Here is a 16,756-nt window from a genome sequence, read left to right as displayed (position 1 = left end):
CAAAGCCTGTCTGTCGTTCAGATAATGTTTAAGCTAATGTTGATTTCTAGAATATCCATGTCTCTGTATCTTTCACTATCCCATCTACTTGAATATATGGTACAAATGTCAGTACTTACAGGCAGTCTGTGGGTCACGTGTATTCGGTGGCAGCGGTGCTGCATGTTATTATGCATTTTATTGTCACAAAATATCTTATAGACAGTGAAAGAAACCAGGACAGGGCTGGCTGGAGGGTTGGAAGCAATAAATACTGGAGCAAACTCAGCTGAACTGGAAAGGGAGGAGTTAGCCAGATGAGCAAAAATGTCAAGTCTAGGAAAATTAATTAATGACACTAGCTAACACTTATGAAAAGTGCTTATAATACTGCCCAGCATCGTTTTCAGTGCTTTACGTGTATTATGTGTTTATGTAGGAGCCCTACAAGGTGAGTACAGTTGTTACCCTATTTGACAATGAGTAAAGGGACAGGCACAGAGGGCCAGTAACTTGCTTCAGATCATGCAGCTGGAAGAGACAGAAGACTTGAATTGGTCTTCAGACTCCTGAACTGTGATTTAACTAGTCTACTACGCTGCGTCTCAAACAAGAAGGCTTCCATAGTTCTGTAAGTAAGAGGGAGGGCCGACTCAACTTCAGGCTGCAGGTACAGACCCTCAGGCCGGGAGAGGGTTGGGGACAAGCTGTCCTGACGTCGGGGGGTGGGGGGTCAGGAGGTGGGAAGAGGTGCAGAGCCCAGACTTGCCAGATGCATGAGCTGTCGCCCAGCTTCCAGTCCCTTCTGGCTTTGTCTGAAGCCACCCATGTTTACTTTCTTTTGACAGAGAACTCCCTCCAGGGCAAGAACTGATCTCAGCCTGTGGCAATGCTCAGCTTAAGCCTGCTGATGTGGACAAGTGGGAAATACTTGGTCAGTGGCCTGGAGTAAGAGGTTGGAAGACCAAACAATGGCCAGGATGAGTCAGCCCCTCTGTAGTCAAACTCGAAAAGAATCCATCTTATCAGGCCCTGAATGACCAAGGAAGAATGTGGCTCAGGGGGACAAGAGATGCTGCTCAGATAGGCTCCCCAGAACGCGGCAGGGAGGGAAAGGGGCCCCTGTTCTGCGGAGGCTTGCAAGCAGCTCCCCTTTCCTGTTCCATCAACCCTTCCTCCTCAGTAAGGGATCTGAATGTGGGTTTTCCTCTAGTTTTTATTTATTTATTTTTATATTTTACTTTGCTTACCAGGATGTCGTCAACTGCTGTGGAATTAAAAGTAGCCAGTAGCAGCTGGGAAGGGAAGGAAGGGGTTGTAGCTGAAAGCAAACCTCTCGGGAGTGCAGGGGGGAAAATAATTAATGAAAGACGGTGTCCAGGCTGGTCAGCATTGGCTGGAGCAGTGTGAGAAACTTCCTGGTGCTGGGCGGGTTGTCGAGGAGAGAGTGTTGTCATCTGGATTAATTTGCATGACAAGAGGCCGCGAACTTATTATGCATGGAGATGCTAATGGGCACCAGTCACAGCGCATTTCCATGGGAAAAGGCGCTTCCTTTGAGGAGGCAGCCTCTTCCTCCTCCCTCTGCCCACCCTCTGTCTCCCCCTTCTCCTCTCCCCTCCCCCTCCTCCCCTCCCCCTTCTAACCTTGGGAAGCCCCAGTCCCTCACCCAAGGGAACATCCCCTGGGGCGGGTGCTCTTAGTGAGGAGGAAAGGGCGCTCTGAGGTGGAAGGAATGCATTTCAAAACCTCCCCAGACCCACCTCTCCCTCCCACCTCTTGCAACCTAACCAAGAAGGAGGTGTAAGTGTGTGCAGCCCTAATTAAACACCAATGGCCCCTCAGTGCTGTCAGCCTCGCCGCTGGTGACATGTGGGAAGGAGCTACTGCGGGGGCAGGTGGCGCAGAGGACACTGAGGTTTAGGGTGGGAGCCTGCTGCTGGGCAAAGGATGGAGATGGCCGGGGCGTGGACTCTGTTCGAGGACCTCGACATCGCTTTCGGAGCGAGCTGCCCTCTGCCAGCTTTCCCCCCAGCGCCCTCTTGAAAAAGGACATCACCTCCACGACTCCAGGAGGCTGCAGGGCTCAAGGGGAGGGGTTGGAGTCAGGGTTCAAGTCCCTTCTCTGCTTTTGAGGAGCCATCTGACCTTGACCCTGTGACATAACTCTTTGTTGATGCAGTGTCCTCACATCGTAAGCACCCAGTGCTTACAGTTGGGTGTCACCCTCCTTTCTTCTCTGGTTAGTTCTTCTACTCCATGGCTTCAGCTGTCTGTCTGTCCCTTTCAATAACCCAGGTGGGCTTAGGCAGTTAGATGACTGATTATGTTGGCAATCCATCCCGGCCCCTCCACTGCCGCCCCCACCACTACCATCACGGGGGTGGCCGGCTTGGTGGGACTGGACAGCTCATGGTTAAATAGTGGCCTGTTTGGTCACACTGTATCCAACAGGTCAGCTGAGGCGCCCAACGCACTTAACTGCAGTTGCCTCACGTTCTAGCAGGCTTATGTACCATGTGCCTCGTGGTCTGAAGTGGGCTGTCTTCCCCAGGACGTGATTTGACTGCCACCGTTGAAATGACTGCATCTAGCGGTGACGTGGAGTTTCTGAGCTTTGTCCTGTGGTGTCCCCGTGGAGGAAGATCAGGGCATCTCACTCATGTGGCCCATGACCTGTACACTGGCTTGGAGGACACTTGGTGCTGCGGCAGAATCTCCCTCATGCTTTTTAAAACTCTGGTGCAGTTTTGAGAAATGTAAATGCCTGATTCCATATATGGTCATTTAATATTTCAAAAATAGATACTTTTGCTAAATGTAAACCAAATAGGTGGTGGTTTTAAATATAGTTTTTGTATATTTAATAGAGGGTGTGGTGGAAGGAACAACCAATTGTCCCATCACCACTTGTGAAGCTCTGGCACCATGACTGGGTGGTGCGCACAGTGGGATGGCGTTAGAGAATGGAGGGGCTTGAGGCATGTGAGGGAAGCTATTTGTCCCTGTGCTCCAGATGGCCGTATCTTATCAGCATGCTTCAGCTGTTCAATCCTAAATTGGAGTTACTATGACAGATAATCTCCAGAGGAGGTTCATTTGGGTTCTACTTTGTCACGGTCCCGCTCAACATTTTAATCAATACAGATTAGATGGAATCATAAAAGCAATGCTTATGAAATGTGATCAATAACTGAAAGGGGTAACCGAGACTGATAGGTCCATCAATAAAAACTCACAGTGATCCGAGCCGGTAGCTATGGATCCGAGTAAGACAAATGAAATTCAGTGGACTCAAAAGGGAAGTTCTGAAGAGTTTAGTCTTAAAAACCAATTAGTAATGGTTCTCATGGGAATCCGACAAGAGATTTGGGTTAGTGACAAACGCAGTAAGAACTAAAGTCCTGAGAAAGCAGCACGCATGGAATCCAACCGTATGGTCTGTTAATAAAGATGCATGTAATTTTCAATTCAAGAATGGACTGTTTTTCCAAACTCTCATTTGTAATCTTGGTTTGGAATTCAGAATATTTTTTCCCCTAGAAACACTGTTGTAAATTAAATAGGCTTTGATATAGCTTCGGTTAAAATCTCGCTGAATGGCAGTATAAATAATAACCTTGATTCCGATTTGCAGACAGAAGGACAACCTTGGTTTAACTGTTTCCAGAGGGCACACGTGTTTTGCTCTTCGTTCTCCCCAGACCCTGCTTATCTCCTTACACCCCATCATGCAAAATGTCCCATTTGTTCCTCAGCAGCTGGGCCTGTGCAGAAAGGTGGCCGATAGAGCAGCCACCCTGAAGAAGGACCCAGCAAGGGAGCAAACGAGAAGCAATCCAAGATCCAAGCACAGCCCTGACTCCATTTGGGGAAAACTTTCTTATTTGATTTGGCTGCAAAACAGATTAGTAACCCCAGGTAGAAAATTATAATCTGCATTTAAATAGTGGTACAAGTTCAAGGCCCAGACTGCATTCTACTGGAATTTCCAGACTTAGCAATTTTTTATTTTTCCTTCAGAGATCTTTGAATTGTTAGCTCTCACTGTTAATATTGTCATTTCCAGGCCAGGGGAGGGAAATCATAGTAACCTCACGTGGGTTTCTAGTTTTTAAAGGGTTGAAAATTCCTTCTTAATCAGAGGAAATCCCAGTGTGGCTTGTTTAATTGTATTTATTTTTATGTTCTTTTTCTTCTTTTTTTACTTTCTAATTCTTGACACTGTTAAGTTTTGAATAAGGTTAAAATCATGTGTCACTCATGAAGCCCTCTCATCCTGAGAGCCCCTGGCCTGGGTGCATGGAAGTTGATTTGCTTCTGTTATATGGACTGTATGTTTGTGTCCTCCTCCTCGAATCCATATGTTGAAGTCCTGATTCCCACTGTGATGGTGTTAGGAGATGGAGCCTATGGGAAATGATCAGGTCATGAGGGGAAGCCTTCGTGAATGGGATCAATGCTCTTATAAAAGAGATCTCAGTTCACTGTCCAGCCCACTTCTGCCAGGAGAGGACACAACGAGAACATGGGGTCTAGGAACCAGAGAGTGGGTTCCCACCAGACACAGCATCTGATGGATCCTTGATCTAGGATTTCTCAGCCTCCAAAACTCTGAGAAATACATTTGTGTTGTTTATAAGCCATCCAGTCTGTGGTTTTCTAGTTTCCATAAAGAAAATCCTAATCATGCCAGGATGAACCAGATAGAAGGAAAGGTGCCAGCCAGACAAGAACCCTGACCCCTATTGGAGCATCATTTTCCTTCCTAATCTTCTGAAGGAATGTTTTTTTTTTTTTTTTCACTTACAACCATATGCATAGATGATATCTGCATAGTCCTTTCTCCTCACGGCCACTTCCATTTTCCATTTTGGACTTCCTCCTGTCTCTATAGCTTCAGAGAGATCCTAGTTTTGAGACTTCCTGCTGATAGGATATGGTTAATTGTTTGGTGTCTATAGGAGTCTTAAAAATCTATCTGGCTACATTAACAGAGGCTTGACATTTATGACTTGAGACTACTGGGGGCAATAAGGAACTCAGAACCCCAACAACTCAGGGTAATATTCCCTTAGGTGGAACATAATGTCCAGTGGGCAGATCTACAGACCTATAAACAGAGATGATCAAAAGTAAACATAGTCCAAGTTTAGTATCTCTGCTGGTATTATGTTCTTTCCTTGTGGGACAGCATCTGTTTGTTGAAAAGCACATATAGTTGGTTGAGAATAGGACTAAGATTCCGGGGTTATGGAAAGGTCTGCTCAGATGCTATAGGGATGGAAGATCTGCATCATTTTCAAGAATCAACTTTTCCCTGGTATGGCATTTTATCCTAATAACTGAAAGGGAAGACAGGCAATTTACTATGAGTCAATGAATGGATAGATTTTTTTTCTTCCTTGATTCCTGAATTGAAATGCAATATTGACATTCATGGAAGGTAGACACCCAAACTGTCTCCAGGGAGAGTGTGGGAAACTTTCCCAGAGTTCCTATACGATATCTTACTGAGTGATAGATTCTGGTGTCATCTGTGGGAGGAGGACAGGATCAGCAGTGGCGTGAGTGGCAGCGTCTCTGCGCAGAGCTTTGAGTCACAGGGAGGATCTGGTCCGTGGTCCTCTGCTGTCTGTCTGCTCCTTGCTTTCTGGCCCTAGTTGAGCTCTCAGCCTGGCTGATTCTCAGTGTCTCGTTGGTTCTTCTAATGGCTGCTTCCTCACTGAACTCCTGAGAAGTGGGTCTGACGTCATCAGGGGGAGCAAATGAGACAGGCGCTCAGCGTGAGGTGCCAAATAGAAGTCCCGTAAGTCACGCTACCCTAGTCTCAGTCTTGTACTTACAGGGCTCACGCAGTGGCTAGCGGAGGGTTCCCCTGGGAGCTGGAGTGTGTGGGTTCCTATTTTTACATATCTGCAATGTGTTATTTGTTCACAACATGGTTGACATATTTAGGAGTAAAGGAAAAGATTCAATGCCATAGTAGTAAAGAAAATGTAGAGTCTTGAACTGTACCCCACAGATGGCAAAGCAGCTCAGGGGAAGCCACCTCATCCAGCGGGAGTGGCCCTTACTGGGCCTTGCCGAGCAGATGAGAAAAGGCAGGAGCTCTGACCATAGTTTTAGGGGTTCCCCAGCTCATGGGGCAAGCCGTTATCATCCCTTTCTGGATGCAGCCCCCTCCACGCACAGCACACAGTCCACTTCAGTCCCCTTGCCGCCAACAGGGACGCTGTACCTCCACTTAGGGGAGGGAGTGGAGCCGACCCAAGACCTCTGCAGCTGCTCTAGGAAACCCACCGCGTCATGTCGGTGGTGGGGAAACGGCCTCCCACAGGCTGCTCCTGGCCAAGGGCTGCAGCGCCGCAGCGGGCATTGCTAAGGGAGACCTGCCCAGGAGACCCACTGCTCCTGCGAAGCCCGCCCTCGGCTGGGTAATTCCCCTTTGGCCCCGTGCAACCAACCGTCTAGGATGCTTTTCCTCTTACACTTGGAGTCAGACTGGCATGGCGATGGGACGAGTCCCCCAGCTTTCCAGCTCTGTTGTCCCTCACACAGCATTTCCTCTAATAAAAACCCTTGTACATCTAATCTCATCTCAGCATCAGCTTCTCAGAAGACCCGGGCAAACACATTTGGGTTTTTCATTTAATTTGTTTTGGTTTGTTTGCTTATGTTTTCCTATCTGCACCCTCCAGAGAGCCGAGTGGGAAGCTCCTTGCTGGTTTCTCCCTCTGAGAAGGGAGGATAATTGCAGGATTCCCTGCCTAGCCTTGCATGGCCTCCCTTGGAATCAGATCTTGATGGGCCCCGATTCCTTCCTTGAGCAGCAGCAGGCTTGGCAGTGAGATTTGCTCATTTCTCAGAGAGTAAAGACATTCGCCTCTGTGATGAGAGCGCTAAACTAGACGTTGTTTAGAAATTCTTGAGCTCAGACTCAGGCAATCAAGAGAAAGTGGGTTCAAATCCTGCCTTCGCTGCTCCCAAGCTGGGCCCTGAGCTGGACAGGTGAATGTAAAGCTGTAAAGTGGAGATCCTAGCAGCCATCTCACAGGCTGTGTGAGAATGAACACAGCGTGCATCCTTCAGGAGGTTTTCAGAGTTCCTGCCCTTAGTAGACACTCCCATGCAATATGTTTTAGTAGTCTGTCATTTTTATGCTCCTTCCTCATTAATTTGTATAAAGGTCTCTATTTTCATTAATTTGTATAAATATCTATATTTTGCCATTATAAGCCTATATTTTGGAATGTATGAGTTAGGCATTGGTGGGGAAAATGGATGTTTCTGTGGCCAGGATCTTCACCTGACCCTAAACTACTTAATGACGTGATTGGCCTACTGCTAGGCTGATGGTTCCACACTCATTGGCAATTATTGACTGAGTCACTATATAAAGAGCTCTGCCCAGTGCTGTGGGAAGAGGCAGAGACGGAGGTGGATTACGGACCTGCACACTGTGGATGGAGGCGTGATTCTAGTGTTCAACCTCCTGCCACGAGAATAAAGCCAGGGATAAGCCCTTACCCCAGGAACATTCTGCTGTCATTTCTCGATCTCACTGATTGCACAGTGAACTTGCCCAGGCTGAAACCCTGAGGTAAGATAGCATTTAAAATATGCAGGTATACATTTTTAACTACAAAACCTAATGAATTGAATATTTCCACAAGGATGCTTACTCATTCTCACCACCAGTTGCTCGTATATAGTCCTATGTGTGTATATGAGTATGGTATCAGCGCCGTGCCAGGTCTGAGGAGGAACACAGAAGTTGATCAGTTAGAGACCATGCCTTTAAGAAGACTGCCATTCAGAGAGGGAGAAAAACACAAGCACAGTAACTACCGTACAGGGTAAATGTATACAAAAAGTTAGATATCAGAAAGTAGGTATCTGAACGCATGTGTGTTTCATTGAGACTCGGATGCACATTTTGCTTTTCGATCAATAGCATGTTAGATTTGATCAAATGCAACAGTCCCTTCAGTACGCTTTGGCAGTCTCGAGGGAGGAGAGATTCTTTAGCACAATTGCATCAACTTCAGCATAAGCTGCAACAGCTCTTTCCAGGTGGGTGGCTGAGGAGAGTGTGCTAGAGAGGCAGCACTGGCAGGAGGTGAAGAAAAGTCCCAAAGAGTCTGGTTTTGGTACTTCAGTATGACAATGTCCTCCAAGAGCCAGCTTTGTCCTTGGGGCCTTAGGGACTCTGGCTGGCTTTTATAGTGCTGTTCTTTTTAGGAAAGACATTATTCATTCCATCTTGAGGGAAAGTCGCTCTTTTAAGTAGTTTCTAACTTTTTTCAAGCCTGATGGGATCATTTCTCATGGGTTTTCTGGACTTGAGTAAATTTGCACTCTGGGCTTTAACTACTTGTTTTATTTTGTTTCTTTTATAGGAAAGTTGAAGTAAAAAACAAAACAAAACAGAAGGTTTTCCTAGGGACAGAGCCTGTTGCTTTAACTAGAAGGCTTGGCGCCTGCATCTGATGCCCCTGCCCCTACACACTCCCCTTTCAAAGCTTCCTGAGGACACCACCTCCTCTCCCACGGCCTCCTCTCATTTCAGGTCCCTGGAGTGCTGATGGGTGGGAAATGTTCACTTCTGGTTCCTGTTCTCCACTGTCCTTACAGGAGCTGGTGGTGGCCTGGTGTGCAGTGTGCACGCGTGTGTGTGTGTACACTTGGCCTCTGGGAACAGGGAAAAGGGCGAGAGAGAAACAGATGGGCTCTCTGAGCTTCTCATCAGCCTGAAAAATGAAAGGCGGAGAAAATCGTAATAAAAAACGGAAACAGCTGTGACAGAACAAGAGCAGCTTGTGGGGTGGGTCCCAGCCAGAGGGGGGGTTGCAGGCTGTCAAGATTCTGCCCCTAGGCGGGTGGGTATTACCGAAAGTACAGTCCTCAGCATGGGAGTAGCCCACACTGTAGGTCATTAGATGCACCCTATGCCCTTCCTCTCCTCCTCACACCCCAAACCAGGCTGTAAAATGGAGGTTGAATGATCTTTTAATATATCAGAGAAGATTTGCAAATAGCCCCCCTCGTTGCTGCTGGCTGTTAACTGTGCCGTGTGGCTGTTCTCCTTCAATCTCATATACATGTGAGAAAAATCTTTTTGTCTCAACTTCGTTTAAACCAGGTTTTTCTGAGGCTCTTGGCATCTGAAGTCCAAACCAGGTTAGCCTACTGTATCATTTTAGTCGACGGCTGACCAGGATGGTATTGCCAATAAGCAGAAAAACATTTAGACACGATCATTGGCTTCCTTTCAAAAGCTACCAGGCTCTTTCTCCAAGGGACTTTTGGGCTGTAGCTCTGAGAAATCAAGTGTGAAAAGGTGGCCGCTTGGAGGAAGCATGTAGGTGTCATACAGAATAGACAGTTTCTAGAAGAGTGGATTTGCCGCCCCTTCCCCACCCCTCGCCATCAATGAAGAATGGTAATTATAGTTTCAGCAAATCACTAAAGTTGTAACAGAGTATAACCTTGACAGGTAGGATCATGTAATCTAAATGGCAATCAAATGGAAGATGGTTCTACCTATCAGGATATTGATTTCTTTTCAGGTAATTTATTTATTTATTAAGTAATCTTTTACTTTTTCATTTGGTATTTAAGAGCAATAGACATTTAGATGATGAAGTTTAGAAGCCAGGGAACTCCCGACTATAAACTCTTTATTCACTTAACTGCCCTGACCATATGTAACCCTGGAACATAGCTCTCTGTAATTTGTTTAAATTACTTGTTTAATGTGCGTCTCTCCCTAGTACATGTGGGGTCCCACTGTACCCTAGCTTCTCCCACCGAGCCTGTCAGGTGGCAGATGAGCCAAGAAACATTTATTATCTCATTGCTCATGACCTCTCGAGCCATGTGGTTGAACAGACCATGCAAAACAGTTCTTTCCACACTGCACGTCCTCGAGGACTGTTCTGATTAATAGCTATGGGGTGGGGCTGCTCTGACGACAGCTGAATTTCATTTGGCCTCACGTCCATCCATCAGCTACTACTCACAGCTGATTTCTGATAGTCTGTCGGCTCAGGTTCCTTTCCTGCCATCTTAGTTTTGCTGTTAGGCAGGAGGGGTAGGCTTGGTTTCAAGAGTTAACCACTTGCACTGTAGCTAAATTGAAATGACCAGATCACACAAATGAAAATTGGACATGAAAGAGTCTTGGTGGGAATAGGGGATCAAGGAGCAGAGACACTGGAGAAACTTTAAAATGTCATATCATTTTTTTTTTTTTCAAATCCCAGAAAACAGCTGCAGGTGGAGAGTAGGATGGATTTCAAGAATTCTCCATGGAGGCAGGGGTTCAGACAGGGGCCAGCTGGGTGAAGAAATCCACTCAGAGGTCAGATGTGTGCTTGTGTTCAGTGAAGGCTTCAGAAATTTCAGGGACTTTCAAAACTGGCTCTGGAGAGAAGCAGAGCTGTTGACTGGGGAGACGAGGACTAATGCATGATCATTCTGGGATTCGGGGCCTCACTAAGAGGAAATGAGGCTCTAGACTCCTTCCTCCATCTGTGTTTTGGGGAACCCTAGAGGAGAAGTGCCATCCTTTTTTTGAATTCACCAGGATGAAGGACACAGGAGAGGAGCAAGTCTTACTCTTTCTAGGGACTTGAAGCTGTAAAATGCAAAAGCCCCACAAACGTGTTTCTTATAAGGCCCTTGATCTGCATAGATGTGGGTCAGCTCCCCACAGGTCAGAGAATTTAGGGTAATTTGAATAAGCACCACCTAGATGTTCAGATGTTTATTTGGGCTTTAACCTTCCTCTCCATTGTGCTGACTTCCTCCATCTCCCTAGCTGCCTCTAAGGAAGCTGAGAGTCTCACATTAGGTACTCCTGGATTCCCAGCCCTGTTTGTCTGCAGCTGGACCTGGAGGGCCAGTACAATCAGCTCCCTCACAGTGCTTGGCACACCCTATATGGGTCTAGCTGGATTCATACAGTGCCGAGGCAGCTGCAAAAATGAAAAGTCATAAGAAAAATGGATATCCAAACTCTTCCCATCCAAGAAAAGAAATAAACATCTGGGTTCCAAAAGAATGGAGGGGGTCATCAGATTTGATGTCAAATTAATTCTGTAATGCAAAACAATGTGCAACAGGGGGACACAGGGTGTTGAGGAAAAAGGGTCCCTGGAAATGAAAATTGAAAGCATGAGATACCATTTCACACCCATGAAGATAGTTGTCTGAAATTTTAAATCTGACAACAAATGTTGGTATTTATGTAGAGGAACTGAAACTCCCCTACGTGGTTTGTGGGAGTATAAAACGATTTGTGCACATTGGAAAATGGTTTGGAAGTTTCTTATGAGCATTTATCTATTCTATGACCCAGTAATAATATTTCTGGGTATTTGCTCAAGAGATATCGATATCAACTTTATTGACAATAGTCCCAAACTAGAAAAAATTCAAATGTCCATCAGTAGGAAAATGGATAAACACATCGTTGTGCGTTTGTACAAGGGAATACTACTCAGCAAGAGAAAAGAGTGAACTACCGAAACATTCAACATTGATGAATTTCACAGACATTATGTTGAGCAAAAGAAGTCAGATATAAATGGGTACCTATTGTATAATTCCATTTATATTAAGTTCAAGAAAAGGCAAATTTAATATGTGGAGATAGAAATCAGTCCCCTGGTTGTCTGTGGGAGATGGGGATTGACTGAGAGAGGGAACGAGGGAGCCTGCTGGGAGATGGTCAAGTTCTCTAATTTGATAGTTACACACTGAAGATCTATTTGTTCCACTATACAGTGTTTTTTTTTTGTTTTTTTGTTTAGTTTTTTCCTCAACAAAATAAGAGAGGAATGGAGTCAGAAAGGGAAAAGGAATCTGTGAAGGATGCTTTTTGGAGAGTTGTTGCCCCACAGTGCCCACTCACCCACTTCTCCCTGGGGAGCTATGGTGGTATTACCCGCAGGCCCGTGTTAGCAAGAGAACTGGTGTTGGACTCATGAGTCGCGGTAACTTGAGACTGAAAATGATGAGAAGGAGGGACCCCATCCTGGGTGAGCCACGTTTCCACTAACTCAACTGGTTCCCTGCGAGAGAGAGCAGGCAGGGGATCACCTGGGCCCTGTGCAGCAGAGTCACCGGCAGGGGAAAGCACGCCTGCCTCCCAGAAAGAGGCTGGAGGCCTAGTGAGCCTGCCCAGCAGTGGGGTAGGAGGTGAAAACCCCCAGCCTGACTGGTAATGTATCTCCCTGAGCCAAGACAGCTGCACCAACGAATCGTGGATGTGCCCCAGGGGGAAAGAGGCAGCTGTGCTCTGGGGCCCTGCTCACCAGGGACGGTAGTTTTAACCATTTGCTGGGACCCGATAGTGGGGCCCCACCCAGGTAAAGGTCCCTCTTTCTCTCCTCTCATTTCCTCTCCTCCCCCACTTCCCCATGGCAGGTTTCCATCACGAAGCAATCACGAGTTGATTTAATGAGGAGATTCAATATTAAGCCAGTTTAGGTATTTCCTAGACTGCGACATTTCAATTACAGAAATGAGACTGAAACAATATATATAACTCCATAACCAGAGGACTTGTTATTTTCTGAGAATATTGGGAAAAGTCATGGGGTCATCTCCCAAGCCCAGGGCCACCTCCATTGACCAGAGCCAAGGGAGAGGATCCCAGCTCCTGAATGAAGTCTCAAGACATGGTAAGGGCAAAATAAAGTTGTTGGAGGTTTTTATCACAATCCACATGGTATGTTTGTTTAGTAATATAGGTGACGTGTATTCGCAAAGGCCCACTAAACATTTCTAACTACATTCCTCGATTCTACAATTTGTTAAATGGCGTCGCCTCTCATCTTGTCACCCAAGACAGAGCCCAAGGTTACGGCTGACTCCGCCTCCTTGGTCGGCATGCCCAGTTCTCAAGGCCTGCCCCTTCTACCTTTTGAGTCTCTGCATCGCCATCTCCTTCTCTCCACTTGTATTAGTGCTGCCTTGATCTGAGCTCAGGCTTGTATCTCTTCTGTAATGGACTAAATGAGAGACTTGGAAGTGATCTCTTGGTTCCCAGGTTTTGATGACAAAGTCCAAAAAAAGTCTGGGTTGGTCTGGGGGGATCAATGCCTTCTTTTTAGCACACACCTGCTCTTGTCGTTGCCTAGGTTAAAAGCTTTCTCAAGTCCCCTGTGACTCCATCCTTGCTTATCTCTCAACGAATTCTCTGCCGTTTACTTACCCATATCAGTCTTGCTCACACCAAACCAATTTGCAGTTGCCCCAAAGTGTGAACCTGCTTTATCTTTCCACGTGCTTGAATATCCTTTCTCTGTGCCTGAAATATCTTCCCTCAGCCAACAAACTTCCCTTTCCTCCAGAAGGCCCTCTCTGCTGCCCATCTATATTTTTACAGCATTCTGTGCACACCACTAACTCAGCACTCAACACTAATGTTGGTTTCCTTACGTTACAACCATCATTTTTCTGGTGAGCTCCTTATCTTGGTTGTTTTTGAGTCCCCAACACCTACCTGGCAACAATGAACACTCATCACATGTTTACTTAGTTGATTATTTAATTACAGAATAATCGATGACTTTTTGCCTTTTAACCCCTAATACTCAATTCCCACCTGAGGCTCTGGGGGAATACAAATGACTTAATATATCAATGCATTCATCAGTTAGTAGTTATTGAACTCCTGTTTTGCATCAAACACTTTTTCTAGGTGCTAGAGGTAAGTTAGGAATAAGACAAAGTTCAAAGCTTTAGTTTGGGGGAGATGAACACACAGTAATTAAAGGAAAGGATGTGTTATAAAAGCAGGCAAGACAATGGGGGAGTGACTGTGCTGAGCGCAGCATGGGCCACTTGATCTGGGAAGGTCAGGTGGGGTCCCTTGGAGGAGATGACATTTGAGCTGAGATCTGAAAGGAGAAAAGGAAGCAATGGGGTAAATTCTCATGAAAGAGTGCCTTAGGCCAAGGAAATGGCAAGTCCAAAGGCCCTTAAGTAGCGAAAAGCTCCACAGATATTAGGAGGGTAATGTCAAGAGATGAGGTCACAGGAATAGTCAAAGGCTAGATTGTGTTGGGAAAGAGTCAGTGAGCCTTCTTTGTAAAGGGCAAGGTAGGAAATACTTTAGACTTTGCAGGACATGATCTCTGCTCCAACTACTCAACTCTGCTATCACAGAAGACAGTAGCACATATGATATTTAAGCTAATGGGCATGGCTGTGTTCATGTAAGACTGTTTGCAACAGTAAGTGGTGAGCCAGATTTGGCTCATGGGCTGTAGTTTGCACAACCCCGGAGAAGGGCATTGTATCCTATGATAAAGAATTTTATTTCAAGTGAATAGGTAGCCATTGAAAGATTTTGAGAGGGGTCCTATGTTCAGATTTTGCTGTAAAGAGATTCCCTGTGACACAGTTTACAACATAAAAATGTATTCTCTCTCCCCCATTATAAACTATTTCAAATTCTCTTTTGAAAACTGAGGGTTTGATTGGGCAGCAGGTAAGTAGGGGGACAGGGAAATAGGGGAGCATGGGGAATTATCTATGCCATTTACTAGTAATGTAACCTTAGGTTAATTGCTGAATCTCTCTGAGCCTCAGTTTCATTCTTAATAAAATTGTAATAATGACACCTGTCTCTAAGGGTTATTACATGGGTGAAAGGAGGTCATGTATATAAAACATCTGTCACAGTGCCTGGCAAAGTAAGGACTCAATAATGCAAATCCCTTTTCCTCTTTTTCCTCCTATTGAGCCTGTATATGTCATGCTCCAGTCAAGACAGAGGTGAATGTAAAACTTAGTAATTAAGCTCAAAAAACTCAATTGCACAATTGCAAGATCGGTGAGAAATGTCTCACCATAACAAAAGCAGGTGATTTGGCTACTGTAGTTAACATATACAACGTTAAATTAAATTAATAGAAGCATAATTTCTGATTACAAAAGGGAAGAATCTATTTGTACTCCACATTGGTCAAACCAGAGTGGGAGTCCTGGAAATAATTCTGGGTGTGCCAGTTTGAAAGAAATGCTAGTAAGTGAAGTACATTTAAAGAAGAATGACCCAGAGAGGAAATGTGTGGGCACCATATCATATGTAAGATGTATTGGAAATGTTTAGCATGGGGGGGAAGTGCCTAATAGAAAATGTGAGAACTGTACAAATAATGGCAGGGCTATCATTTGGAAGAAAGACAAGACTTACATGATATTGCTGTAGAGGTAGGTCACCTTGGACCATTGGGTGGTGACTGCAGAGATAAGATTTTTCCACAATTAAAGATCTCCACGGTAGGAGAGATGAGCACCCAATCAATGCAAGCATTCTAGGAGAGACTGGAGTATTCTGCAGCTGAGAGGTTCTATAAAGGACTTTGGCCATGAGAACATACCCAACTAGAAGACCTCTGTTATACCTTTCAGATATCTGATTCCATTAACCTGTGAGGTGCACCACCCAAGTCTCTGGAAATCAAGAGAGCTGCTTTGATACCAGGGACTGAATTCTACTTCAGAGGTCTCTGGTTAAAAGAGGATTGTGAGATGCAAGAATCCACGGTTCATCGAGAGGTAGAGTGACCAAGAGCAGGTGACTGGGGGGGAACAGCAGGAATGACTAACGTAAAAACAGAGTGGGTCACTTTTATAGAAATTGGGGCAAGGTAGATTTCACATCACTGAAAAATGGATGGAGATTAGGAGAGGAAAAAAGGTAGAAAGTTCTTGCCAAAATCTGTCTCTATGCCATCCTAGACTAGGCCACCATCAACTGTCACTTGGATAGCTGCAAAAGCCTACAAACTAGCGCTAATCAGCTTCATTTTTTTCATAGCATGTGAACAAGAAAATACCAGGGAGTGCTGTTTGTTTTTGCCTGCCTTCTCTACCTTAGAATATAAGCCCCGCGAGGGCAGGGACTACCTCTGTCTTGTTCACTGCTGCATCCTGACCTACAGGGGATGCTCCTCAAATGTTTAGAGGGGAGAATGAGGAGTAGAAGCCTTTCTGGACTGGAATATGGCAGCGTGAAATCATGGTAATCGGATTAAGTTCAGTGTAAACCCTGAAATTTCAAGGATGTGTCCGGCAATAGCTTCAAGGTCATGTACATATTGCTCTGACTTTAGCCTGATGGTTTTGAATGAATGCAAATCTGACCTCACCTGCCCTATGTTGTATTTGGTCTAAACATAATTTTTCAAATAGCCAGGGTAAGAGAGCTCTAGTCTGTGAATGATGCAAAAGGAGCAGCCCAAAACCAGGGCGCAGTAAACTCTTTTCAGCTGCAAGAGTCATAGGGAGACCCTAAGAAAATGTGGGGGAGAGGTGGCATAAGAAAGAGAAAAACAGGAATGAGTAGAAAGAGGGAAATGAGGGCATGCGGAAGAAAAGGTAATTCACATTTCTTTGGGGTTCTACTTCATTTAACCTCTATCATATCCACAAGGGAATATCATTTGAGGAATGGAAATCATTTGAGCTTCAGAGGACTAAGAAAATTGTGTAAGGTCAACTGGGAGAATGTTATGGCAGAGATTCCCAATACCATGTTCTGTGCCATTGCCATCAGGTCCACGGACGATGAAAAGTTGGCATGTATGAGGCCCCTACGGTGTGTCGGGCACTGCTGAGAACAGAATGAAGAGCATCTACTTTGCAGGCTCTGATGTCACGGTTTGCTGTCCAGCAACTATGGTCATGCGTGGACCCAGGTTTCTTGGGGCCTGAAGCTTATAAGGCTTTGTTTTTGTTTTTGAGGGAGGGGTAC

This window comes from Manis pentadactyla, chromosome 4 (genome assembly GCF_030020395.1).
Source record: "Manis pentadactyla isolate mManPen7 chromosome 4, mManPen7.hap1, whole genome shotgun sequence".
Taxonomy (NCBI): Eukaryota; Metazoa; Chordata; class Mammalia; order Pholidota; family Manidae; genus Manis; species Manis pentadactyla.
The sequence above is the reverse complement of the archived record's forward strand: the minus strand, read 5'-3'. Positions refer to the sequence as shown.